The 26,714-nt window shown below is 39.9% G+C and overlaps 1 protein-coding gene, 1 long non-coding RNA gene and 1 other non-coding gene across 3 annotated transcripts in view; 1 reads left to right on the forward strand and 2 right to left on the reverse strand.

Annotated features, from left to right (window-relative positions):
* Positions 1-26,714, reverse strand: part of CLIC5 (chloride intracellular channel 5) — a 163,729-nt gene that overhangs the window by 108,400 nt on the left and 28,615 nt on the right. The gene's annotated exons all lie outside the window — the stretch shown is intronic.
* On the forward strand, positions 982-1,088 carry LOC131834961 (U6 spliceosomal RNA). Its single transcript, XR_009355051.1, has one exon. It is a non-coding gene; the product is annotated as a U6 spliceosomal RNA (small nuclear RNA).
* On the reverse strand, positions 12,339-14,718 carry LOC131834051 (uncharacterized). Its single transcript, XR_009354732.1, has 2 exons — positions 13,755-14,718; positions 12,339-12,561 (listed from the first exon to the last, which is right to left on the reverse strand). It is a non-coding gene; the product is annotated as an uncharacterized LOC131834051 (long non-coding RNA).

Here is a 26,714-nt window from a genome sequence, read left to right on the forward strand (position 1 = left end):
TGGAGTGGGTAGAGGGCAAGCAGAAAGCACTTTGACTGAACCTTCCTGACTGGTCGGACATCTGACAGATGGAGAAGATGGCGTGGTATCCCGACCACCCTTTATGGCAGGCTGTTTCCCCATAAAGTCCTTCCTTCTCGCTGAACACTCAACAAGTCCAAGTTTGCAACCCTCACAGTACACTACGGCTCAGTCTAGAGGAGGTTTCATTGCCCTCTCCTCCTCCTTGGTTTTCGGCTTACATCACCAAAGCCTTTAGAGAAACAGTCACCTTCCCAGCTGTACCTTCTGAGCCAATGACTGCATACTCTGGGAAGGCAAGGGCACAGAGGGAGACTGATACCTTCACTGCGTGCCCCATAGACTCATCACTTCCCTGCTCTGGACTCTGGACACTATTTGCAATAGCAACTCTGGCAGAGGTAAATAAAATTATATGCATAAAATGCCTTTGAGGGTTATTTATTTTTAGATGAAAGATGCTTTACATGTGTGATCATTTTCTTGGCTATGATCTAAACAGTGTCTGTTATGACCTCCACTCTCCTTAATTCCACATCTAGCAGAGCCAGCCTCTCTTTCATCTTCTCCAGATATCTACTGCTTATTGGAAAATGGACCAGTTCTCTTTTAATTTATAGATAATACCTTCCATTTAGACATCCCTCCAGATAACTGGTAGTTTTGCTATTATAAACATTCATATTGCAAAACAACAAAACAAAAAGTCAGCTTTGGTGATAAAACATTTTTGTGCATATTTCTAGTTTTTGAATTTGCATTCTGCTTTAGTTCAGGATAACATGTCTTTATTTTATACCCTTTAATGTCAAATTATTATTGGTTAGAGTCAATTATGGCTCTGTCCCGAGAAAAACACATCCTTGGTCATAGACTGTACTTCTAATAATCATAGTTTCACGAAGTTGGTGCAAGTGTTGGGTAAATATTTACCTTCAAAGGACTTCAAAAACACCTTCAGTGCTCACTGGGTCTGCACATAGACTAAAGTTGGAAAAATACAGAGAAGATCGGCATGGCTCCAGTGAAAGGATGATGTGCGAGTCTGTGTACCACCCATACTTTTGTATGATTGTTGAAAGCAAAAAATTATAACGTGTCTTGTGGGCTTTTCAATATATTTGGTTTCAATGAGATGTAGACTGATTTATATAATGGTAAGGTTTCTATACTTCACTTGAAGTGGCCAACTATGAACTCTAAGAAGATTGATAAAATTTAGATATGTGTGTTGTAACCACCCTGAAAGCAACAACTAGAAAAGTTAAACAGAGAGATATAGTGAAAAGCCAATAGATATATTAAAATGTAATGGGAAGAAATCTTCAAATAATATAATAAGTTTGATGGGGAAAAAAAAGAGCAAACACAAAATGTATTGTAAAATGGCACATTTTCCTCCTCTAGCCTTCTCCCTACTCATTCATTGTCTCTCTCTCTCTCTCTCTCTCTCTTTCTCTTTCTCAAATAAATAAATTAACAAAAAATCTAAAAAAAAAAAAAAAGATATGACAACTCTAAATACGTACCTAATACCAGAGCTAAATATGTACCAAATACATCTAAATACATACCAAATATATGAAGCAAAGCTGACAGAACGCAGAGTAGGAAGAGTCAAATCACAATTGTAGTTCGAGGCTACAAAATTTTCTCTTAGTAATTGATAGCACAAATAGACGACAACAACAACAACAAATCAGCACGAATATAGAAGATCTAAACCATACTATCAGCAGTTTGGCCTAATGAACTTTTATGGAGTATCCCATCTAAATAACAACAGAAAACACACTATTTTTACCCACATATGGAATATGCACCAAAGTGAACCATATTCTGGGTCACAAAGTAAACATGTTTCAAAGAGTCAAACTCTGCTCATAATAGAGTCAATTACATTAATAAAAAATGTTTCTGGAAAACCTCTAGGTATTTGGAAATTAAGCAATTCACTTTCAGAAATTCATTGGTCAATAAAGAAGTCTCAAGGATAATTAGAAAACATTTTGACCTGAATGTAAATGAGCATACAATGTATCAAAATTTGTGGGATGAAACTAAAGTAGCCCTTGAAAGAAATTTATGTTTGAAATAATTCAGTTTAGAAGGAAATTCAGGTCTCAAATCTAGGTTTGTACCTTAAGAAACCAGCAAAACCTAAAGCAAGGAGGAAAAAAATAAATATGGGGGGGGGGGGGAATGAAACTGAAACAAGACAAACCAACAGAGAAAATCAATGAAACCAAAAGCTAATTCTTGTAAAGGATTGATAAAGCTAATAAATGTCTAGCTAGATTTGCAAAAAGAGAAAGAGAGAAGCTATATATTATCAGTATGGGTATGAAAGATGGGACACCACTACCAGAGTCATAAAAGGATAATAAAGGAAAGATATAGACAACTCTCTGCACATAAATTGGAGACTTCTATAGAACCAAATCTTCAGAGAAACAAACTAACAAAACTCATTCAAGAAGGAGGAGAAAAGTCCCATATACACTAAAGAAATTAAATTCATAGTTGAAAATCTTCTCCCTGCCAAAAAAACCTCCAAGCCCAGATGTCTTCATTAATGAATTCAACCAAACCTTTAAGAAAGAAATAATACCAATTTTATAAATCTCTTCCAGAAATAAGAGGAGGAGGAAACAAAGAATGTGTATCCAGAGTTTGTAAACAATTTTTACATGTCAAAAATAAGAAAACAAACAACCCAATAAAAAATTAGCCAAAAGAATCTGAACGTTTTACCATAGATGACATACCAATGATAAATCAGCACATGAAAAGATGATCGACATCATTATTGAGTAGAAAAATACAAATAAAATGATACAATATACCCATTAGAATGGTGAAAATAATACACACACGATAATCCCATGGGGTAGCAAGAAGGCAGAGCAGCGGGAACTACCTCCCATACATTATCAGTGAGAATGCGGAACTATCCGGCACTCTGACGAAACAATTTGGTAATTCCATGTAGAGTCAAATACAAGCTACCCATAAGAAACACTTGTCACCTCCCGGGTGGTATCCTAGAGCAATGAAAACTTAGGTCCTCCCAAAAACCTGTCCATGAATGTTCATAGCAGCATAATTCAAAACTGACGCAAACAAGAAACCACCGAAATGTCCCTCAGTAGCTAAAGGAAGAAAAGAATTGTGGTACATCCGTACAACGATAGAGCACTTAGCAATAAATAAGAATGAACACATACAAAATGGACCAATCTCAGCTGCACTGTACTAAGTGACTGGAGGAGATTATGCTGAGTGAAAGAAGTCAAGCAGAGACAGTCAATCATAATATGGTTTTTGGGTGAAGCATGGTGAATGCTTTACCAAACCCCAGTGTTCATTCAATGCTTCATTGGTGAAGCATAAGGAATAGCATGGAGGACATTAGGAGAAGGAAGGGAAAAATGAAGCAGGGGGCAGGGAGGAATCTGAGGGGGAGACGAACCATGAGAGACTGTGGACTCTGAGAAACAAACTGAGGGTTTTGGAGGGCAGGGGGTGGGGGATGCGTGAGCCCAGTGATGGGTATTAAGGAGGGCACGTATTGCATGGAGCACTGGGTGTTATGCCCAAATAATAAATCTTGGGACACTACATCAAAAACTAATGAGGTACTGTATGGGGACTAACATAACATAATAAAAATTAATAAAAAATTAAAAATAAAATAAAATAAAATTTGAGTCACATAAAAATAAAAGATTGCATACCGAATGGTTCCAGTTATATGACATTCTAGAAAGGCAAAATTATAGCAACAGAGAGCACATCAGTGGCTGCCAGCTGTTGGGGCCGCGGGGAGAGGGGGACCTACAAAGGGGTAACATGAGGGAATTTTTCAGGTGATCAAACTATTCTGTATCCTGTTTTTGGTGATGGTTATAGAGGTTTCTGCATGATTAAAACATACAGAACGCTATACCAAAATGAGAATTTTCTGTAAATAAGTTTTTCAAATGATCAAGATTCTTAAACACTTCAAAAAAAATGAAAAGCTGCTAGATTATTATTATTATTTTTTTTTTTGTATATCCCCTTTCCACACCTTCTTTGTTTCAGATCCTTAGTATCAGATCTTACCTTACCCTGGACTTCAGATACATAAAACAAGTCTCTGTTCCATGAGACCTAGTGTTCCCAATTATAGTCAATAAAGTAAAACAAGCCTTCACTGAAATAAAAAAATAAAACAACAAAATAAGCACATTTAGACCAAGAGAGAGAGTGTGTGTATGATAAATGGACATTTATTATGAAATAATGATGATCCTTGTAGGGAGTTTTTGTTTCGTTTTTCTTTTTTTTTAGAAATATCTCACCCAGTACCAGAATATAAGCCCATCATCAGCTACAAGCTCCAATTTTTATATGCCTAGTGATATTTAGTTGAACCCACTCACTTTGTCCAGGGTGGTGGCTTTTTATGAGAATCAGATTGTGCCTTTCTGACATTCTTTACAAAGGATCTCCTGGAACATCTCAAGGGTTTAAGGTTCAAGCTGAAGGGACCATCTGGGTTTGATGACAGCTGCAGAAACCCCAGTTACACGGTATCTCTGGGGGAGGACCAGGTGGGTATAGACAAGGGGGCGAGTCGTGGAGCAATTACACCCACATGAAGTCTCAGGTGGGCCTGTGAGGAGAGTTAGGGTGGGTTGCTAGTTCCATCTATTCCTTTATAAATGAATGTGCCCTTACCCATGCCGAACTTGACCACTAACCTTGGTCCCTACAGCAGTCTGCCTACAGTCTCCCAGGGAGGGGACTGGGAACACGCTGGACTGAAGCCAAGTGTCCTTGTCAACAACCGGCGCTCACCCACTGATTCACTCATTACTCATTCTCTCCACCAGTGTTTTGGGGGCAGACTGCTCATGCTCATTCTAGAACCCTCCGAGAACAGGCTGTGCCTATTGCCTCCTGCTGACGAGCAATCTTTGCTCCTGTGTTATGCCTTCATGGATTGCCTTCTGTCTTTTCCACAAGATCAAGAACTCCTTGGGGGCAGGAATCCAGTGTCATGGGTCTTCCATATGACCTTCAGAACATAATGGTTCCCTGCTATAGACTTGTGAACAACCACCACCAAAAAACAAAAACAAACCAACAAACAAAAAAAACCACTTGTCAACAAACTGTTAATAACAGTTTGCCAAGTACAGCTGGAAAAATAATTGTTGTTGGAATGAATTAACAAGTATCAGGCAGCTCTTTTATTCCCAGGGTCCTCCACGACTAAGGATTCAGCCCTTATTTTACTCAAAGGCTGACATCAGTGAAATGGATATTAGAGTGTGGGGTTTGTATAAAGATTCTAATTTTGAAGTAAAATAATATAAAAGTTAACATTACTAGGGGTCCGCCATGTGCCAGGGACTCTAAATCATTCTTAAGCTTGCTTCATCTCTATTATAACCCCCACAACAGGTGCTATCAGTTCCATTTCACAAATGAGGAAGCAAAGACTTAAGAAGGTTTAGGAACTTGCCCAAGATCACACGCATCATTATAAACAACACAACCGGTATTCTAACCCAAGGTCTCTCCACCGCAGAAGCCTGTCTTATTAACCCCCATGCTTTCCAGTGTGTGAGAAGGACAATGCAGTTGGAGAAGGCTGGGATGATGAAAGAGACTTAGAAATTGCTTCTTGAGTTGGAATCAGTGAATGACTCGTCTTGGATAAGGAACAGGTGGAACTGGGGATTCTGGAACCCTCCTTCACTCTGCTTAACCTCAGAGACACCAGAGACAGAGCTGAAAAAAGAAGCAGGCACAAAAATGTGGCACATGAAAAAGAAACAAATACCTAGCCCCTAGAGAAAGGAAAGCCACGGGAGACAAGAGGCCAGAGCAAAGTGATCTGAGGTCATGTTCTATTGCAGCACCATGAATTTTTGGCAGGATTTACTGCTCTGGTAATTGGCTCACTTAATGGCAAAGTTCATACTTTAGTCACAGCAAGATCACATTAAAATACAACTATTACACAAATATATTTTTTAAAGCCTTGGACAGGATCCAAGATAAACACATGTGTAACAAAATTCAAAAAAACGTTTTGACCCACATAACTTTTATGCACACATCTAATTTTCTTTTGGACAACAGGTCCATCTTGCCAACTGACCAGAGATAGCCCTTAGTAACTCAAAAAAAGGCATGGTATTCCAGAGGCCCCCAGTCCGGGGGGTGAGGGGGGGAGAAAGATAAGGAATGTTGGGGAGGGGGAGTCAGCTTGTCCATGGGTGGGAGCAGAATACAAAATGAGTTGAAGGAAGTGGGCAAACATCAGTGACCAAGCAAATTAGAATTCTGAAAGCAAAAGCGAATAGCTGTTACGATTGACAACCAAAATCCATTTGCTTTTTGTTAAAGGACCGCATATTACCCTGGGAATCTACACCTGCTCCATTCACAGCCCATTGGGTTCCAGCGGACTTTCAGGGGTGGGCAGGTGACTGGCATGGGCCAATGGGAACACAGAATCCCTGGGAGCACAGTGATTGGTTCAAAATGGACACATGATCAACTGGGACCCTATGTTCCATTTTTAAAATGAAAAACAAGGCACGTCGTCCAGTAGACTGGTGAAGCAAGCTGCTTAGTGCAAGTTCGTGACATTCTCATTTAAAATCTAGTTGGCAAAGAATCAGTTTTTAAAACTGGATTTATGGGCTCCAGGTGGCAAAGTTAGTTAAGGCTGTCCCTTGTAACTCTTAGAAGATAGACTGTGAATCCTCACTATGATGTGATAAAAAAAAAGATCAGCCTTTGCTCAGATTTGGGCCTTTTGTCAGAAATGTGCTTAAGGGACAATTTTCCTTCTGCTGGGCTTGCAGAGAAACTGCAGGATGGTCCCAGGGCTGCCTGCTCTGTCTTGTCCCCTCTAAGACAGAACATAATCAGAAAGTAAAGCCAGTAGAGAGAAAACAAGGGCTAAGAGATGGAGAAAGGAAGCCCAAGTTCTGATTATTGTTTGAGTGACTAGATCGCTTGGTACCTAAAAATTGATATCCCTAGGTCAGTTTCCTATCCTGATGGTCAGTAAAATCCCTTTTTGGCTCAAACCGTCTTGAGGTGGGTTTTTTGGTTTTTTGTTTTTTGGGTTTTTATTTTAAAGATTTTATTTATTTATCTGACAGATACAGTGAGAAAGGGGACATAAGCAGGGGGAGTGGGAGAGGGAGAAGCAGGCTTTCCATGGAGCAGGGGTCAGGATGTGGGATTTGATCCCAGGAGCCTGGGATTATGACTGGAGCAGAAGGCAGAGGTTTAACTGACTGAGCCACTCAGGTGCCCCTTGAGGTGGGTTTTTTAATGTTTGCAACTGGAGATTTATATCCACAACAGTTAGAACCTGCAGAGACTAAAGAGGGTTATGGGTGAGAGATGCTCCACATAACCAAATAAGATCTCAGGGTTATCATAAGGTAGATATGAGTCAACAGCATAGTTAAGCACTTTAAAAAGGAGGCCCCATTGTTGTGAGATTGAGCCATCAGGCTCCGTGCGGGGTGTGGAGCCAGCTTAAGATTCTCTCTCTATCCCTCTTCCCCTTACCCCCCAAAAAACAACAAAAACTCCTCACACTTCTATAACATCCTATGTAAAACTCTACCATTGTGCTATTACATTGAAATTATTTGTTTATGAATCTGTTGTCTTCTAGAACTAAGACCTTCAAAAACAGAAGACATCTCAGCCCTCCATTAATCACTTCTTGGACTGTGATCATCACTTCACATACCTACAACTCCAACCAATCTAGCTTTTTGAAAGCAGGGCTGGTATTTCTTTTCTTTTTTTTTTAATTTTTAATTTTTAATTTTTTTATAAACATATAATATATTTTTATCCCCAGGGGTACAGGTCTGTGAATCGCCAGGTTTACACACTTCACAGCACTCACCAAAGCACATACCCTCCCCAATGTCCATAACCCTACCCCTCTTCTCCCAACCCCCCCTCCCCCCAGCAATCCTCAGTTTGTTTTGTGAGATTAAGAGTCACTTATGGTTTGTCTAGGGCTGGTGTTTCTTATGTATGTTTCCTTGTGCCCAGTACACAGTCAGGCCTGTGGTCTATGTGTAGATCTATCTGTCCATATTCACATTTGCTTGGTAAATAACTTATTAGGATTTTGTTTTAGTTCCATCACTGTGCTTTGCTAAATATAACCCGTTGCTCCAGTTCTTAAGGTTTACATACTAAATAATATAAGCAGTGCTTTTTAATAATTGCTTGCTCTAATCTCTTGATTGTGGAAAATGACTCCCTTGCTCCTCCCTCTTTCTGCGGCCCATGACTCTTAGCTGTTTATCAATAGATGCCATAATGAAAGTAGGAAAACACAGTGTGTGAGAACACAAAAGTGAGCCTTGACTCCTAGGTATAAGGTATGAACAGTTAGTTTGCAGGATCACAGGGACTAATAAATATATGAAAAAGCATACCACTTAGCTACAAAACAAATTGCACCAATGGAAGATTTCTCACTTATTTAATTGGTAAAAATGTGTAAAGATTCATGAAAAAATTGTGAGTAAATATGCAATATGATTAGGGACTGTACATTGGTATGACCTTTCAGAGGTCAATTATTTATCAAATTTGAACACATATTTGGGTCATATGAAGACCCAACAGGCCCACTGATAAGAAATTCTTAAGGAAACAATGGGTATATGTTCAATGGTGTTTATTGCATCATTGTTTGAAATAAGAAAAAACTAGAAGCATATTAAATGTCCACGCAAAGATTGGGTAGGTTTGGTGAATCCATATAATGAAGGATATAACAAAAAGAACATATGTCAGGATACATTGTTAAGTGAAAGAGAAAACAGATTATAGCAAAGTGCATGAACTTATTTCATTTTTTGTAAAAAATATATAATTTTGTATTATATATTGTCTGGAAGACTACACACAAAATGTAGAGAATGGTTATTTCAGAATAGTGGGATTAGGAGAAGAACATTTCAGTTTTTATTTTTTACAACTTTTACATATCATCTGATTTTTTTTCCCCCCAACATAAAGTGTCTTTTCCAGTTAAGTTGTAAGGAAAGGCTCAGACAAGTCAGCTAGAACGTGTGCAGCCCTCTTAGAGCTCCCTGGGGCTCTGTGAAGTCAACCACGTTTGTCTTCATGAAGCCAATTCCCTCCTCTTCAGACCTGTCCTTGGATTCAGAACCTTCATCCGTTTCCAAATTCTCACACTAATAGATCTTACTTTCCCCTTGTCCCTTCAATAAACACGTACTGAGACCCTCCTGCTGCTATTGTCCTCACATCTGTCCACAGAGAGGACCTTAGTGACTCAGGCTGTAGTCATATCTGCATTTTAAAAGGGCATCAAGGGAGAAAGCAGTTGATAACACAAAGGCCAGCATTCCATAATGGGCTGGGGCCAAAGGAGTTTCCTAGAACGGTCTGAACCAGATTCACTGAGGAAGCTTCTAAAAATGCATCTCTCTGGGCCCTTCCCACAAACTGAATCTGAGGGTGGGGCTACACGAAAGCTCCAGTTTTGATAAGCTCCTTCGTGATCCTCACGTGCCCTTTGAGCTCCATCACCATGGACACAGAGGGAAAGAAGAGGGGAGAATCTGAGGGCCAGACACTTTCTGGCAGCTCTCCACAGCTTTTGTACCTTTATTCTACACACACACAGGAAGACCCACCTTGTTGTTCTTGACAATAGCAGCTGAGGAAATGCTTAAGTTTGGGTTCTGAAAGCTCCCAAGGACCCCAAATAGAGAAGGAAGATGAGATACCAAAGGGCGGGAGACTAGCATCGCTTTGTAAAATGAAATTTCTACCCATAGATGGATTTCTCTGTAGATTTCTCTCCATCTGGGAAGAGTCTTTCCTACTTTGCCCTTCCTGTACTAACTGACACTGCAACCAGTAGACTGAACCCCACCAATGTAACTATTTATAAGAATGAAGTTAAAAAACAAAAACAAATAAACAAACAAACAAAAACCATCGTCCAGTCCTTAAATGACATCTGAAGAGCCAGTTTGAAGAGTAAGCAGAACACATGGCCATAAAATGCTATAGTAATACAAGGGGTTATGAATTTTTAAGGTTGACATTGGCATGTTTGAGGAAGACTTAGGGTAGGATCTTAGAACTCTTACTCACCACTTGTTAAGAGGAAAGAAACCAATCAGCAAAGATACCATTTGAGATAATGCCTGAGTAGCTTCTCCCTGTTACTGGAAAAGTCTGGATCTTAATTTACCGGAAGCTCAAATTTGCCCTTGGGGGACCCTTCCTGTGTTCTATGGAATCAATGATTCCCGAACTTGGCTGCATGTGGGGGCCATCGAAATGTCACTCCTATCTGCCGTCACCATAGATCTTGGTGGTGCTGGTCTGGGCTGCATCCTGGGCACTGGGATTGTTTGTAAACTGCTCAGCCAGCTCTTTTTTTTTTTTTTTTTTTTAAAGATTTTATTTATTTATTTGTCAGAGAGAGAGAGCGAGAGTGAGCACAGATAGACAGAGTGGCAGGCAGAGACAGAGAGAGAAGCAGGCTCCCTGCCAAGCAAGGAGCAGGATGTGGGACTTGATCCCAGGAAGCTGGGATCATGACTTGAGCCGAAGGCAGCTGCTTAACCAACTGAGCCACCCAGGTGTCCCTGCTCAGCCAGTTCTAACGTGCAGCCAAAATTGAGAGTGTTGCTTGTTTGAGAACCTTCTTAATCCCATGCACGGAAGGCAAGACTTACCCTCCAGAAAGACCAGAGCTGGGAAATAATCCTGACTCTGGTGCTTCTGGCTGAGACATATAACACATTGTCTAAGTATATAAGGGTGGTGGCAGCCCATGCTTTGGACATTCTGCATCACATCTTCAAAACCCACCCCTGTTTCCTGCTTTCACTAGACAGCACCCCGCGAGCTAATATCCCACGCCAAGGAATGCACTCTCAAGTTTCTGTCTCAGTCCTTCTCAAAGCAAAAGCAGCCCCAAGATGATGGAGGACAGAACAGGCATTCAGGGCTCAACCTGACTTGTGGGCATTAAAGGAGAGAGTGGCTACTAAATTTGGGGGACCTGGATCACAACCTCTGTGTGGTATTGAGCAAACTACTAACTTCTTAATGTGAACTATTGTCTTTAACATTCAATGATATAATGGGAAATTACTTGATTCAAAATAGGTGCTCAACACATTGAACGTTTTTCCCCATGTCATCTTATTCCATCCCAAATAACCCTGTAAAGTAATTAAGGTAGATGATATGACCATCATCTCGTGGGGGGGAAAAGTGCAGATCTAGAAAGTTTAAGTGACAAATCTTGAGTTTCTAACAGTATCAATGGCAAAAGCAGGCCCGGAACTCAGGTGTCTTGGCTCCAAATAGCCACTTCCTTTTCCCTATTTTATATTGTGCCGTGACCTTTGCCTCAAAAGACAGCAGGAATTTTCAAGTCTTTGACTAATATTAGAAGAAGAAGAAAGAGCTAATGAAGCAGAAAATGTTTCCCTTCACGCAAAAGGCACTCGGACTAAGGACAAGTATAGCTGTGTTTTTCAGAATGTATTGTTTACATAAATGTGTTATTTAATAGCTGCCCAACAATCGTCCCATGCTTCAGTTTGTTTTCAGTGACCTTACTGCCTCAGTTCCCCTGTCAATGCCTCCAAGTCCTTTGGATTTGTTTGCCTCTGGATATTGAGTCTCTTCAAATTGTGTTTGAAAGCTCTCGTACAGACTTGTACATGACACACCCACCCTACCCTCTCGCTTTGGCCTTCTGGACAGAAGTCACTGGTCATTCTGCATATGCAGTCAAGTTACTCTGAGAGTGGTTTGTTTGACTGGGGCACCAGCAGACCCGGTGGCCATGTCAGAGCCAGAGTCCGTGTGCAATAAAGCTTCCCCACTCATGGCCTCACCCTTGTCCTCCTTGTGTGTTCCAATGCTCAAGTCCTTCCTACCTTGCCAGGGAGTCTCTTCTGACGCTTTTGGCCACCAGTGATGTATTCCTTCTGAAACTCCAGGTCACTTTTATTGTTTCATTTGGCACTTATCTATCTTTTGGCAATTTATTTATTTTTATCTTTGTTGTTTCATCTTAAGCTGTGTTCTATTATTAGCTTTCCTTTCCGTTTGTAAATCTTGTCTCCCCAACCGCACTGCCATGTCTTTGAGGTTAGGGACAATGTCTTATACTTTTTTTCATTTGTTTTCAGAGCACACGCAGTGCTAGAATCACACTCAGGAAGTATTTGTTGGATAAATAAATGGGTGCTGAACAAATTCAGTGGCTTTGCAGAATATCAAGTATTTTATTAGTGGATTCCCAAGAGTCCAGGGTTTATAAAACTTATGTGTTTGGAGGTATAACAGTTGTGATAGCTTGTTTTGGAAATAACATGGAAAGTCTTAGTCTTGGGAATGCTTGTCTTCCAAATTCTCTGCCATCTCCTTACTCCAAAATTACACATAAGACAATAATTGAGGTCTCCATAGTATATTCTGTAAAAGCTGAAAAAAAAAAAACTGATTTTAAGATTCATCCAGAACAAGCAGGGGAAAAAATTGTCAAAAAAAAAAAAAAGAATTATTTTCCATCCTTAGTTTAATGACTCTTATTTAACCTCAGCTCTTAACATGCATAAAATTTTTTTATTGAAATATAATTGACATATAATATTATGTAGCTTTCAGGTATATTGTATAATGATGCTATATTGGTATATCTTGCAAAGTTCTTAATATTTTTTTCAGGTGCTACATTTTATCTCTTTTGCTTCCTTCATGAATAGTCAAGGAATTTCCTCCATATAAGAAGGTCATGACCACCGTTCTGGTTGGCAACTATTAATTACTTCCTCCTCTACTCACAACAGTGTTAAGGAGTTCTTTTGCAAATGGATATCAAAAACTTGATTTGGTTCAAAGATCAAAAACACAATCTTTTGGTCACAGTTTATCCACTGAATGACATAGTCGGCAAGCTTAAAAGAACAAATTACTCAGTTGAGTTATTGGGCAAAAAGCTGTGAGTGTGGACATGCAGACTGTATTCAGTAAGAAATAGACCAAAGCACGAATCAGCGAATGGATCATCTCTGGACATCAGAGGAAGTCCTTGCTTTGCTGAGCAATGTTGCCCATCCTGGGTGTGTACTAGGAACATGGTTATAGCGGCGTCACTGAAAGCACAGGGAACCTAAAACTGGAGAGTCACGGAAAGGACTGGTATTTGGTTGCAAATTCACCAAAACACAGATCGTGAGTGGGTAGAAGACAAATTGTACTGAGAAGATTATGCCAGTGATCGTGAGCCCCAGAGTTAGAGGCTGAGACCTGAGCCTTCAGACCAAGCCCAGGACATATTACACTGATAGGGTTCACTCATTAATATTAATTTTTTGTTTTGTTTTGTTTTGTTTTCAAATTTGACAAAGCTCATTGACCCAGCCTCACAAGTACCTGTTCTATGATAGCAAACATGCTAATTCTGGAGCTAAGGGGACCTAGGAACAAACCTGACCAAATCTTTTCTTTCCCCCCTTTTACATTCATAGACTAAAGAAAAACTGGAGAAATGACATTTTATCTACAGTTAGTGGATTGCATGGCTCGATAATATTTGTTGAATAAATGAATGAATTTTGGACTCAACTGCTTCTGCTGTGTCTGCAAAATCTAATCTCCAGACTTAAGGACCCTACCTTTCAGAGAGATGCTGTAGATCCAGGGAGGTCTTCAAACCCCAGGTTCCCATTAGTACCTGGGGGCAGTGCTCTATCTCTGGGAGAAAGGAGGCAAACAAAGCCATCATTGGGATGACTTCTCAGAGGACATTCTCTGGGATAATTTTTCCAGTTTACACCCCAGTCTTGACTTACTCTTTGCCAAAGTCAGCCCATAGGAACCCCAGACAATAAGAAAGGAGAGAAAAAGGAGAAAAGGAAGTTTAGTGGCATAAAAAATCACACTTCGTGTGATAGTTTTTTAGAAACGTAGCCATAGTAGACTAATCCAAATTTAGTTTACATTCATGGTATCCATGTGCCAAGGGACTCTCTCCTTCCAGATAGGCTCATCTGGGAGCCCTGCCTTTCTGAAACATTTTGACTCTGAAGAAACTGTCATTGATTTTACTAATTTGGATGTTGTTTTTCAAGTGACAGAGAAAATTATCATAATACTTGAACTATTTATCTTAAATTTTGCACTTAGAGCAAAAGCTGATGTGTTGGAAATGATAAATTCAATAAAATTATTTGTATCCTGATTCTTAGGTGATGAATTACTTCATAATGCAGTAAAATCTATGTATTCTTGTGATTAAAAATACCATTAAGTGCTTAGATAATAATTTAGCTCTAAATAAGAAATAATTTTGAGAGGAAAAAAATAATACTGTGAATAATGGGAAATTAAATCTTATGGATGGAAAGCCAAATAATCTTAAAGTAACAAAATTCTTTGCTCATATGATAACAATTAAAGTCTCCACAGTTTATTTTATAAAATCTGAAACACTGATTTGAACATTTCTCCAGAAGAACAAGCAGGAAAATATACCAAAATAATTTTTTGAGATTATCTTTGTGTTGGTGTAAGAGAATGGTCGAGTTTCATTCTTCTACATATAGTTTTCCCAGCACCATTTATTGAAGAGACTGTCTTTTTTCCTGTTTTGTCAAAGATTATTTGACCATAGAATTGAGGGTCCATATCTGAGCTCTCTACTCTGTTCCACTGGTCTATGTGTTTTTAATGTCAGTACCATGCTGTCTTGGTGATCACAGCTTTGTAGTAAAGCTTGAAATCAGGTAACGTGATGCCCCTGTTTTATTTTTGTTTTTCAACATTTCCTTAGCGATTTGGGGTCTCTTCTGATTTCATACAAATTTTAGGATTATTTGCTCCAGCTCTTTGAAGTATACTGGTGGAATTTTGATTGGAATAGCATTAAAAGTAGGTAGTATAGACATTTTAACAATGTTTATTCTTCAGATCCAAGAGCATGGAATGGTCTTCCATCTTTTTGTGTCTTCTTCAATTTCTTTCATGAGTGTTCTGTAGTTCCTCGAGTACAGATCCTTTACCTCTTTGGTTAGGTTTATTCCCAGGTATCTTATGGTTCTTGGTGCTATAGTAAAAGGAATCAATTCTCTAATTTCCCTTTCTGTATTTTCATTATTAGTGTATAAGAAAGCCACTGATTTCTGTACATTGACTTTGTATGCTGCCACATTGCTGAATTGTATGAGTTCTAGTAGTTTGGGGGTGGAGTCTTTTGGGTTTTCCATATAAAGAATCATGTCATCTGCAAAGAGAGAGAGTTTGACTTCTTCATTACCAATTTGGATACCTTTTATTTCTCTTTGTTGTCTGATTGCTATTGCTAGGACTTCTAATACTATGTTGAACAAGAGTGATGAGAGTGGGCATCCTTGTCATGTTCCTGATCTCAACAGGAAGGCTGAAAGCTTTTTCCCATTGAGGATGATATTTGCTGTGGGTCTTTCATAGATAGATTTGATAAACTCAAAATGGATAAAAGACCTCAATGTGAGACAGGAATCCATCAGAATCCTAGAGGAGAACATAGGCAGTAATCTCTTCGATATCAGCCACAGCAACTTCTTTCAAGATATGTCTCCAAAGGCAAAGGAAACAAAAGTGAAGATGAACTTTTGGGACTTCATCAAAATCAAAAGCTTCTGCACAGCAAAGGAAACAGTCAAGAAAACAAAGAGGCAACCCACGGAATGGGAGAAGATATTTGCAAATGACAGTACTAGAGACAAAAGGTTGATATCCAGGATCTATAATGAACTCCTCAAACTCAACACACACAAAACAGACAATCATATCAAAAAATGGGCAGAAAATATGGACAGACACTTCTCCAATGAAGACATACAAATGGCTATCAGACACATGAAAAAATGTTCATCATCACTAGCCATCAGGGAGATTCAAATTAAAACCACATTGAGATATGACCTTACACCAGTTAGAATGGCCAAAATTAGCAAGACAGGAAACAACATGTGTTGGAGGGGATGTGGAGAAAGGGGAACCCTCTTACACTGTTGGTGGGAATGCAAGTTGGTGCAGCCTCTTTGGAGAACAGTGTGGAGATTCCTCAAGAAATTAAAAATAGAACTTCCCTATGACCCTGCCATTGCACTACTGGGTATTTACCCCAAAGATACAGATGTAGTGAAAAGAAGGGCCATCTGTACCCCAATTTTTATAGCAGCAATGGTCATGGTCGCCAAACTGTGGAAAGAACCAAGATGCCCTTCAACAGATGAATGGATAAGGAAGATGTGGTCCATATACACTATGGAGTATTATGCCTCCATCAGAAAGGACAAATACCCAACTTTTGTAGCAACATGGACGGGACTGGAAGAGATTATGCTGAATGAAATAAGTCAAGCAGAGAGAGTCAATTATCATATGGTTTCACTTGTCTGTGGAGCATAACAAATAGCATGAAGAACATGGGGAGATAGAGAGGAGAAGGGAGTTGGGGGAAATTGGAAGGGGAGGTGAATCATGAGAGACTATGGACTCTGAAAAACAATCTGAGGGTTTTGAAGGGGCAGGGGGTTGGAGGTCGGGGTACCAGGTGGTGGGTATTATAGAGGACACGGATTACATGGAGCACTGGGTGTGGTGCAAAAATAATGAATACTGTTATGCTGAAAATAAAAAAATAAATTAAAAATTTTTAATTTAATTAAAAAAATTGTTTTCAAAGGATTAATGAGGATTTACTTTCTAAATTTTAGAACAAGTCACAATTACCAAAACTATATAATATTAAGTTAAAAGCAAGGAAGAAATGATGAGATAGAATATATATTTCAGAAGTAGATTGAAACTCTTTTAAGAACTTAGTACATGAAAAAAATAGAATATACAGGGGCACCTGGGTAACTCAGTTGGTTAAGTGTCCTAATCCCAATTTTGGCTCAGATTGTGATCAGGGTCCTAGGATTGAGCCCTGCATCAACCTACACATTCAGCAGTCTGCTTGAACTTCTCTCTCTTCCTCTCCCTCTGCCCCTCCCCCTCTGCTTGTGCATGCTCTGTCTCTCTCTAAAATAAATCAATAAAATCTTTAAAAAATAGAATATATAAGAAATAATCATAATTGAATACATGAGCACAAAAAAATCACAGTACAGAGAATATAGTGGAGTATACACCGCATATCATATACTACAATAACTTTTGGTCAAAGCAAAATGATGAATGTGAAAAGGAAACTAGAAGAAAATTAGCATCTTCTTTCCAAGTAAAAAAGGAAGAAATATTTCTGATTTTCTCACATAAAATTAGACATAAAATAGATGTTAGAACATAAAAAAAAACCAAAGGGCTTAAAAGACAAAATGTAAGTAAGAAAAGTATATGTTATAAATATTAAAGGAAAAGTTTTACCGCGGGAAATACAGAATTGATCTAATTATTGAAGGTCTGTGTTCAGCTGTCATTCAAATGAGGTCATAGGAAATAAATGGAGGATTCACACACAAGGAAATGTTGACAATGAATCGCCACATAAAAAGATGTTCAGTCTTAGTAGCAACTGAAGAGATGTAGACAACAAAACTCTGAAAGGCCACAGTATATCCATTAACATAAGTGCAGGCATTAATGGTAAAGAGAATGGGCTTTGGAGTCAGATGTGGAGGTTGGCTTTGCCACATTTTAGCAGTGTCTTTGACCAAAGTTCCTAATTTCTCAACATCAGTTTCCTAGTCAGTAACAGGAGGCTATTACATATTGTAATATTGTGAAAACAAAACGATTCATGTAAGTAAATAGTACAGTATTTGGCACATACTGAATGTCTCCAATAGTGGTATGTGGCAGTAGTGACGGTGGAATATAGTGATGATGGGGCTGGTGGTGGTGGTGGTGAAGGTGATGATGGTAATGGTGGTGATCAAGATGGCAGTGACAATAGCTGATCGTGGTGAGAGTAGTGGTTATAAAAGTAGAAGTGGTGGTAGTGCTGGTGGTGTTGGTGGATTTGATGATGGTGATGGTAATGAATGAAAGAGATGGGGTAGTGGTTTGGTTGAAGAAGGTGACTGTGATGTTGGTGATCATGTTGGTGGTGGCATTTGGAAGGTGATAGTGACAGTGGGGGGAGATGATGATGGTGGTGGTCATATTGATGGTCAAGGTAGTCGATGATAGTAACGGTGTTGCTTTTGGTTGTCTTGGCAAAGGTGATGGTGCTGGGAGTGGTCATGATGTCAAGATAGGGGTGATGGTGTGATCAAAACATCTTAAAATGATAAATCACAACTTAAAATGGATAAATCAGAAAAACCAAATGCTAAAAATTCAATGCTATTGGACTTGTAATGTATTTTTTAGATGTCCTGGAAAGAAATCTAGCAATATATTGCAAGACTTAATATATTATACACTTTGACACAGAAATTTAACCCATGGGGATATATATCAGGAAAAAAAAATCCCCCAAATTAAAAGCAGTCTGAAAATGGTATAGCAATGCTATTTATAACTGGGAACAATCCAAAGCTTCAACAATAGGGAAATGACTAAGCAAATCATGGTACATAAAGGTAATGGAATAATATCATGTAGCTATTTAAAGTGAAACACGAGGGTAAATGCATACAAAAAACTTGTGTTAGAACAACACAAAACTATGGGTTTCAGTAGTCAATGTGCATTTGTGTGATTTTAGAAGAAAGAAATATAAGAAAATATAGACACATGTGCATAGAGTTCTGTAAAGGTTCAATATGAATTCAGCTTTTTTCCTTATATGTATACTTGCTCAATGGAACCTTAGTTTGGGACAGTTTATGCTGGAACCTCAAGCTATACTTCACTCCAAAGAGCTGGCACCAAACTGACCAATTCCCAGGCAAGATGCCTCCCATCCCTTCCTTGGGACCCATTTACCACCCATCCTTGAGTGCTCTTCCCAGCTCTCTGTGACTCATTTTGTTCCCACTATGCTCAAGGAAGAGCTTTCAAAACCAGAATAATTTTTGTTCCAAAACTAAATGCAGAAGTCACAAAAAGCCTAGTGGCATCTATCTGAGTATGTATCTATGAATCTGAATGTGGGATAGATGTGAAAAGCCCACAAGTACTGATAAGATGTAAATTTTAGGGTAACCATCTAACTCATCCATGCCTCCAATTCTCAGTCTGTAAAATGGAAAAACAATGGTAATGAACTCCTTGAGCTATTCCAAGGGTTAAATGAGATTCTCCGTGTAAAACATGGCACAATGCTTGGTACATAGTGAGTTCATGTTTATTGTTATTTGAATATTAGCATTGCTCTTACTAGTCTATGTACTCTTTCAGAAAGTATCAAGAGCTCTGGATTAAACATAAAAGCATTGGCTTACTAGCTTCTTCATCTATATAATGGAGCACTAGATCAGGTGATTTGTGACATTCTGTGACTATTGTCTAGGAGACAAAAATGTTCCTTTTTATGGATTTGTGTCTCATTTTAGGAGAGATAATAATAAACTCAAAAAATATAAACTTAAATGGCCTTCCCCCTCAAAACTTCATTTTTACAAATTTTATATATTACGTTAATATAATACTAATGTTTTCCTTGCTGAAATATTCTGAACACTCTTAACTCCTTCAATGGAAACATCAAAAGTTTATATTTCTTCACTAAGTAATGTTTAACTTACATTTGAAATAAATAATGGCTGACCTCTCTGAGTTGATCTTCTTTTTCCAATATTTCTTACTTAACTTGGGTTTCTGTACCTCCAAGTTTTCTCACGGGTTTTGTTTTTGTTTTTATTTTTGCCGGTTTTCTTCCCTTGGGGTTTTGTAATCTTTCAAAACAAATGTATTTCAACCCATCAAGATAGAAGCAACATTGTGAGGTTGCTTGGCTTAAGGGATGAGGCGGATAACTGTAGGCCTTAGGAAATTCAGAGCCCCCAGATCCTCACGCTGGTGTTTTTCCTGAGGCACGTCATCAAACCCAAGCTCGCCCCTGGAAAACCCTAGAGGGCGCTGTTTTCTTGCTTGTTATCACTTTTGCCTTGGCCTCTCAATGGGAAGATGGAAAGGAAAAAAAAAAAAGGAGAATGGAAGTAAATAAATAATAAATGAAACACAAACTGTCCAAGCCTGAGGGGAATGAGGCCATCAAGTCTAAACTCCTCATACCGGTGGGGTGAGGAGCTTATCCAAGGTCACTCCATCACCCCACCGGTATGAGGAATTTAGACTTGAGTAGAGACCTCAGACCCAGACCTTCTCTGCTCTACCACCTGCTCTTTCATCAGGGAGAACCTAGAGAAAGATATATTGAGAAGTGTATAATTCACAGGGATTTTCTAGCCTGTAACTCTCTCTACTAGCCCACCCAGAAACCACACCAGATTACTGCCTTCTTGGCACCAACAGAGTTGGCTGGTGTTCCTGGACCTGATGGTGATAGCATTATTGATCATGATGACGATGGCTCACATTTCTTAAGTACTTTCTCTACGCCAGGTACTGTGCAAGGCGCTTTATACACATTGGCTCCCTTACCCCCTACCATAGCCTTATAAGGCATGGACCATGAGAAAAGTGAGAATTAGGAGTGTGCAGTAGATAGCCCAGAATCACATGGAGGGCAGGCAGGGAATTGGGCCATAAAAATAGACCAGGGACTTCATTTGCTTATCTGCCATGTTCTCAAATATTTTTGACTATAGAAAATGAGATCAAGATGAATTAAAAGAGAGAGGGGTGCCTGGGTGGCTCAGTGGGTTAAGCCTCTGCCTTCGGCTCAGGTCATGATCTCAGGGTCCTGGGATCGAGCCCCACACAGGGCTCTCTGCTCTGCAGGGAGCCTGCATCCCCCCCCCCGCCCCGCCTGCCTCTCTGCCTATTTGTGATCTCTCTCTCTGTGTCAAATAAATAAAATCTTAAAAAAAAAAAAAAAGGATGAATTAAAAGAAGAAAGACTTGAGGTAATGGCAGAACAGCAGCTAGACTAGTTTTCTATCTTCTGTGCAGCCAAATCAAATAAGGCAGACTCCTGATGTCTTCTGGTCATGTTCCAGTTAGGAAGAAAAGACGGGAGAGCTGCTTTAAAGTTGGAGGTAGCCCTTGGAAGAGGTTGAGGTTAGGATCCATAACAAGGAAAGGTCAGCAGAAAAAGGCCTGAGTCATGGAGGGAAGGGAAGAGAGAAGTGCCCTTTATCTGTGTTTCATTTGCCTCCTGAGGACACTTCCCTCTCCTGTGGGCACATGGCTGTCTGTACATAACTTGCATAGGGCATCATAATTGTCATTGCATGCTGGGAGTGAGTGGCTCACTCACGGGGGATGGCTCAGTTCCTATGTGTCATGTCCTCTGCTGGGTCCAATGGGGGTAAGGCAATGCTAAAGAAGACACATTGCCAGGGTGCCTGGGTGGCTCAGTTGTTAACTGCCTGCCTTTGGCTCAGGTCATGATCCTGGGGTCCTGGAATCGAGCCCTTCATCAGGCTCCCTGGTCACGTGGAAGCCTGCGTCTCCCTCTCCCACTCCCTCTGCTTGTGTTCCCTCTCTTGCTGTCTCTCTCTCTCTGTCAAATAAATTAAAAAGTCTCCAAAAAATTAAAAACAAAAAGACAAAAAAGACGACGACTCACTGCCTGTTTTGGTCTAGCAGACCAAACATGCATTAGAGCTGAGAGAAATGGCAAGCCCGTCTAAAATACTGGGAGCAAAATAATGCTTGATGCCTTTATTAGTTGATGTCCAAATCCCAAAGCAGGCATAAGGACAGTAAATTGTCATCCCTGGAATGCCCCTTAGGGCTTCTTTCTTTGCAAAATGCCAAAGGAATTCCTTGCTATGGCTTAAGTTTTTTGACCAATTTTTTAAAAAAAGCAAATATCCTGATAAAAATAACCACAAGGAGCCATATTTATGCCTTGGCATAACTGTACTTGCCAGACCCTTTTTTTCTTTTGAAGATTTTATTTATTTATTTGACAGAGAGAGGAGAGAGCACACAAGCAGGGAGAGTGGCAGACAGAGGAGGAGAGAGAAGCAGACTCGCCAAGGAGCAGGGAGTCCCATGTAGGGCTCCATCCCAGGACCCTGGGATCATGACCAAGTCAAAGGCAGTCGCTTAACCAACTGAGCCACCCAGGCGCCCTCCGGATCCTTTTGCAAGAGGATCCAAGAATAGCACAAAGAGAAGGCAAGAGAGGAGAGATGAGAAGGTACAGGAGACTGTGGCTTCTAGAAGACAGTTTTTCCCTGCATTATCACTGTGTTCAAGAGGAAGCTTCCCCAGAAATTTACATAAATTTGGAAATTTTATGTTGTGGTTCTGAATTCTTTTGCTTTCGTTATCGTGATGAACTTTCATGGCACAGGTAGAACGTAAAGGGACCCTTCGTGATCCTGGGCATCACGCTCAGAGAACAGATCTATTCGTCAGTGTCCAGGGTCTAGATTTCTTTAGGTGAGCCTGGATGAGAACGTTTTGGGGAACCTGATTCTTTCATTAAACAGTTAACAATTTCTCTCACACAGTTTGTCTTTGGGGGGCCATGAAGTTATTAAAGGTATAAAAACGCATATCCGGTGATTCCTAGGATTATGGCGTAATTAATAAAAGCTACCACCTGAATTTTATCCTCTTGAAGACAAAGAAGTGGGAGATCAGCAACTTGAAATCAAAACATAACTTGAAGGGTGCATGGGTGGCTCAGTCAGTTGAGCGTCTGCCTTCAGCTCCAGTCATGATCTCAGGGTCCTGGGATCAAGTCCCAAATTGGGCTCCCTGCTCAGGGGGAGCCTGCTCCTCCTTCTCCCTCATGCTCTCTGCTTCTCCTCTTGCTTGTGTGCTCTCTCTCTCACTCTACCTCAAATAAACAAATAATAACTTGAAAAATCACTGACAATGAAAACCAAATTCAAAAACTCTCTCATAAATTATCAGGGTTGGGCAGATTCATTTGCTGGGTTTCCGCACTTCATTCTTGGACACGCTGCTTCCCCGGAAACCTGCTGACACCTAGTCCACTTTCCATAAATAAATAATTCTTCATTTGCTGACCTGGAGCAGTGAGGACGCAGCCCCCTCCACCCCCGCTCTATGCTGAGAGTAAAATGCCCTCTTGCATTTTTAATGCAACTCCCAAGACTCTGTGTCAAGTTTCCACAAAGTTTGCCAGAGGAATTAGCTGCCCCTTTTTAATAGGCACTTTCAAGAGGTCAGAGAATAAACTTTTTTTTTTTTCAAAAATGACAGTTTTTTTAAAATTAAGTAAACAAAATACTTGATCCAACATACTGCATTTTACATTTTCACAAAGATTAGTTTCTATAATTTTGCATCTGGCCCAACACACTGAAATTTACTTTATTTAATACAATAACAACCAAGTTATTATTATTTTTCTTGCTTCCTTTCCTTCCTTCCGCTGCAGATGCAGGAAGCATGACTCACCATGGACTGACTCACAGCAAGTATGACTTAATGAAACACTCACAGAGTCAGGGACTCAGGGGGCTCAGCCGCCATGACACTGGACATCAAGAAAACACTGGCCTTCTGGGCAGCAAGATGGTCCACTTCTCAATTTTGCAATCTCTTGTGGGAATTTACTTTCTACCCTTGAGTCTCTGGTTCCCTGTTTCTAAAACCAAATACATGAATCAAAGCCCTAAGCTAGATAAACATGTATTTAATTTTTATTCAAAGTCAAGGTAATTTTATTTTATTCAAAAAATACTAGATCTATTTTTTAATTTAATAAGTATCTATGAATTGAAATTAGTATAAAAATGGATTTACAGAAGAAAAAAATGAAACACACTGGTTAGATGACTACACAGATGTGACCCCTGTTAACAATTTGGTATATTTCCTTACTATCTGTGTTCTAAAACAGGTTATTTTATTTTTCATGTATTCCAAAATTAAAATTATAGTCTGTTACTGATTGGTATTTATCAAGGTACTATTATCTTCCACATCTTATTCTCTTCTAATAAACAGTATCCACAAAATTTCCAATATACCCTAGTCCTTAGAAGCCCTGCATAAGGATTCCCTAGTGAATATAAACATTTGGTATTATTAACTTACAAATACAAATTTCAACAATCACTTGAACTATGTTGAGGCAGGTATAGACATTTCGGGATAGGTGGGCAGGAGGGGCAGGAGGAAAAGTTGCCAGAATGATTCCTTGGTTTCTTGAATTATCTTCTCCACTAGGATTTCAAGAAAACCACCGTTTGCTTTGAAGGTAAAGAAACAAAGTAGACTTGACTTCCATAAATGAATCTTGGCTCCCTTGCCAGAGTATACCAATTTCCTTAACTCTGATATGTCGGTTTGACTGAGGGACTTTAGTTCCCTCCCCTGTGCAGTGATGTCTGAGGCACCTTTCTCCTCTAATATCCTCCAATGTTCTCTTGTCTAGCTCACCTGAAGATCTTCCTAGTCAAGGTAAAATTATTGGCAAGACAAGCTCATAAAGTCTATCTCAACAGAAACAAAAGAAACACGGTGAAGGACTAGCAGTTTCCCGCAAACAACCTGACTGCTGACTAAGAGCATGAAGAACACAGAGAAGGTCAAAAGCCTCTCTAACATCGGATCACCTGGTATTCCTGTTCTGGAAGCAGGTACTTTACGTATGGTCCCCAGTGTGATCCCCAGAGACCTCACCTCTCACCTGAAAACTGATTTTTCACTTCCAGTTGGGTGTATCCCCCGTGATGACAAGGGCCATTTGAAACCGAGTCTATGTAAGTTGTTACAGTGACTGTCTGTTAACAGTGGTTTCCTTAAATGGAAGCATGTGGCAGTGAAGTCTGACACACAGGAGGGGTTTGTTCCTGAGAGATAACTCAGAGCCTGGCGCTATTCCTTACCACCTGCCCGGAGGAAGTGTGGAGCCTTCATGTGTAAGATTGTTGAAAGATCCATACCCATCTGTGTCTAAATACCCAGTTGGATAAGGAAGATGCTTTGAATCCTCTGACCGAACCCAAGCAGGATGGTTTCTGATATTAATAAAACTCAAAATCCTTGATCTCTTCCCTTGCACTGGTTCCTTCCAAGGCTCAGAAACGAACCTATGATAGCGTTCACATAATCATCTGTTTTGGTAAAATTTGCAAGTGCAAGATACTCAAAGGGCAGTTGGTTGAGACCAGTGTGTCTTTCCACTGCAACTTGGCCTCTGTTACATTTTCTTTAGCATTATATTGGAGTGGCCATGAGCATTTTGGGGATGTCACAAAGTGGGAAGTTAAATGGAAGCATCTGTTTAGTTTGAGTTTAATGGAATATATTTGTGTAGTTCTGGTAATAGTTATGGTGATGGTTATGTTACTTTAGAAGTCCTCCTGAAGGACTGGCTTCTGGTAATACTCTTGCCATCCATGGTGCTGACTCACTCAGGTCGTGACCTAAAGGTACAAGGTCAGAGGTCATAGTGCAATATAAATACAGGCACCAGATGTACACACATAAGGACAGAAGGTCAAGGTTTGAAATATACAGAGCCAGGAGCTAGTCCGCAGAGAGTTCTCCCAGTTATCAGATATGGAAAATGGCAAGTGGTAGGTTTAGTTCTTACAAAGCTTAGTCAAAGCAGAAGTTCTCCACCGGCAGGAATATACTCAGTAACACAGCGTATATAATAATGAACACACCGTACATTTTGAAGGGCAAGTATCCCAAATCGACCTCGTGTATTCATGGTATTTCAATCCATAGTAGTTCTAGAAATAATTGCATTTTTGTACCCTAACTATCAACTCTAAAAATCAAATGTGGATCAGCTGTCTTAGTGGGAGAATTACCTTTCTCCTCACCTATAAAAAGGGACATTACAAAATTGTTATAAAATGGAGACGCAATCAAAGTGTACAGAGTAAAAAAAAAAAAAATGCAGGGGAAAAACTATTGGATATGTGTGGTAGGTACTTAGTATATAAAACAGTAAGTTACTCTCCTGAATTTTTGATGTTTGTGGTATTTGACAGCTTTTTTTTTTAAGTTGGTGATTTAATTCATTTTCTCATTGCAAATGAATATTCACTTTCATATGAATTTATATTCATAATTTGATAACCGATTGTTGAGGAGGGCTCCTTGATTGCACAGGCTGCCGGCCCCCAGAAACCTAGAGCTCCTTTGCTCCTGCCTAACCCTTGCAATGAGAATACTTTCATACTCTGCCTATTGTCCATCCTCCCAAGTTCAAATGGCCCCTCTGCAGGCTCTTTGCCCCGCTACCTAGCTTGCATCTCCTTCCCAGACTCTCTGCCTCATTATTCCAAATCCCACCTTCTCTGCCGCCTGCTGTGTTGCACCCAATATCACCTCAACCCTGTTCTCATCCCCCGCTGTTTTTCCCCACCCACCTCCCAGAACTCAAGCGCAGGTCAAGGGCCCTGGCCTTCCTCCTTTGCTTGGGAGAGAGTTCAGGCTGGCAGTAGGGACAGCTCGGGAGAGTTTAGCCACTTCCTTCATCAGGTGTTCTTTGCCGCGTGGGCGAAGAGTGGGCAGAGAGCCTGAAATGCTCAGTCAGTCCCACTACGGCGGCCTAGCCATCGGAATCCGTGCCAGAATGTGGCAACAGCAGGGAAAAGGAGCTCTTCTCAATTGGCAAAGGG

The sequence above is a fragment of the Mustela lutreola genome, chromosome 6 (genome assembly GCF_030435805.1).
Source record: "Mustela lutreola isolate mMusLut2 chromosome 6, mMusLut2.pri, whole genome shotgun sequence".
NCBI classification, from domain to species: domain Eukaryota; kingdom Metazoa; phylum Chordata; class Mammalia; order Carnivora; family Mustelidae; genus Mustela; species Mustela lutreola.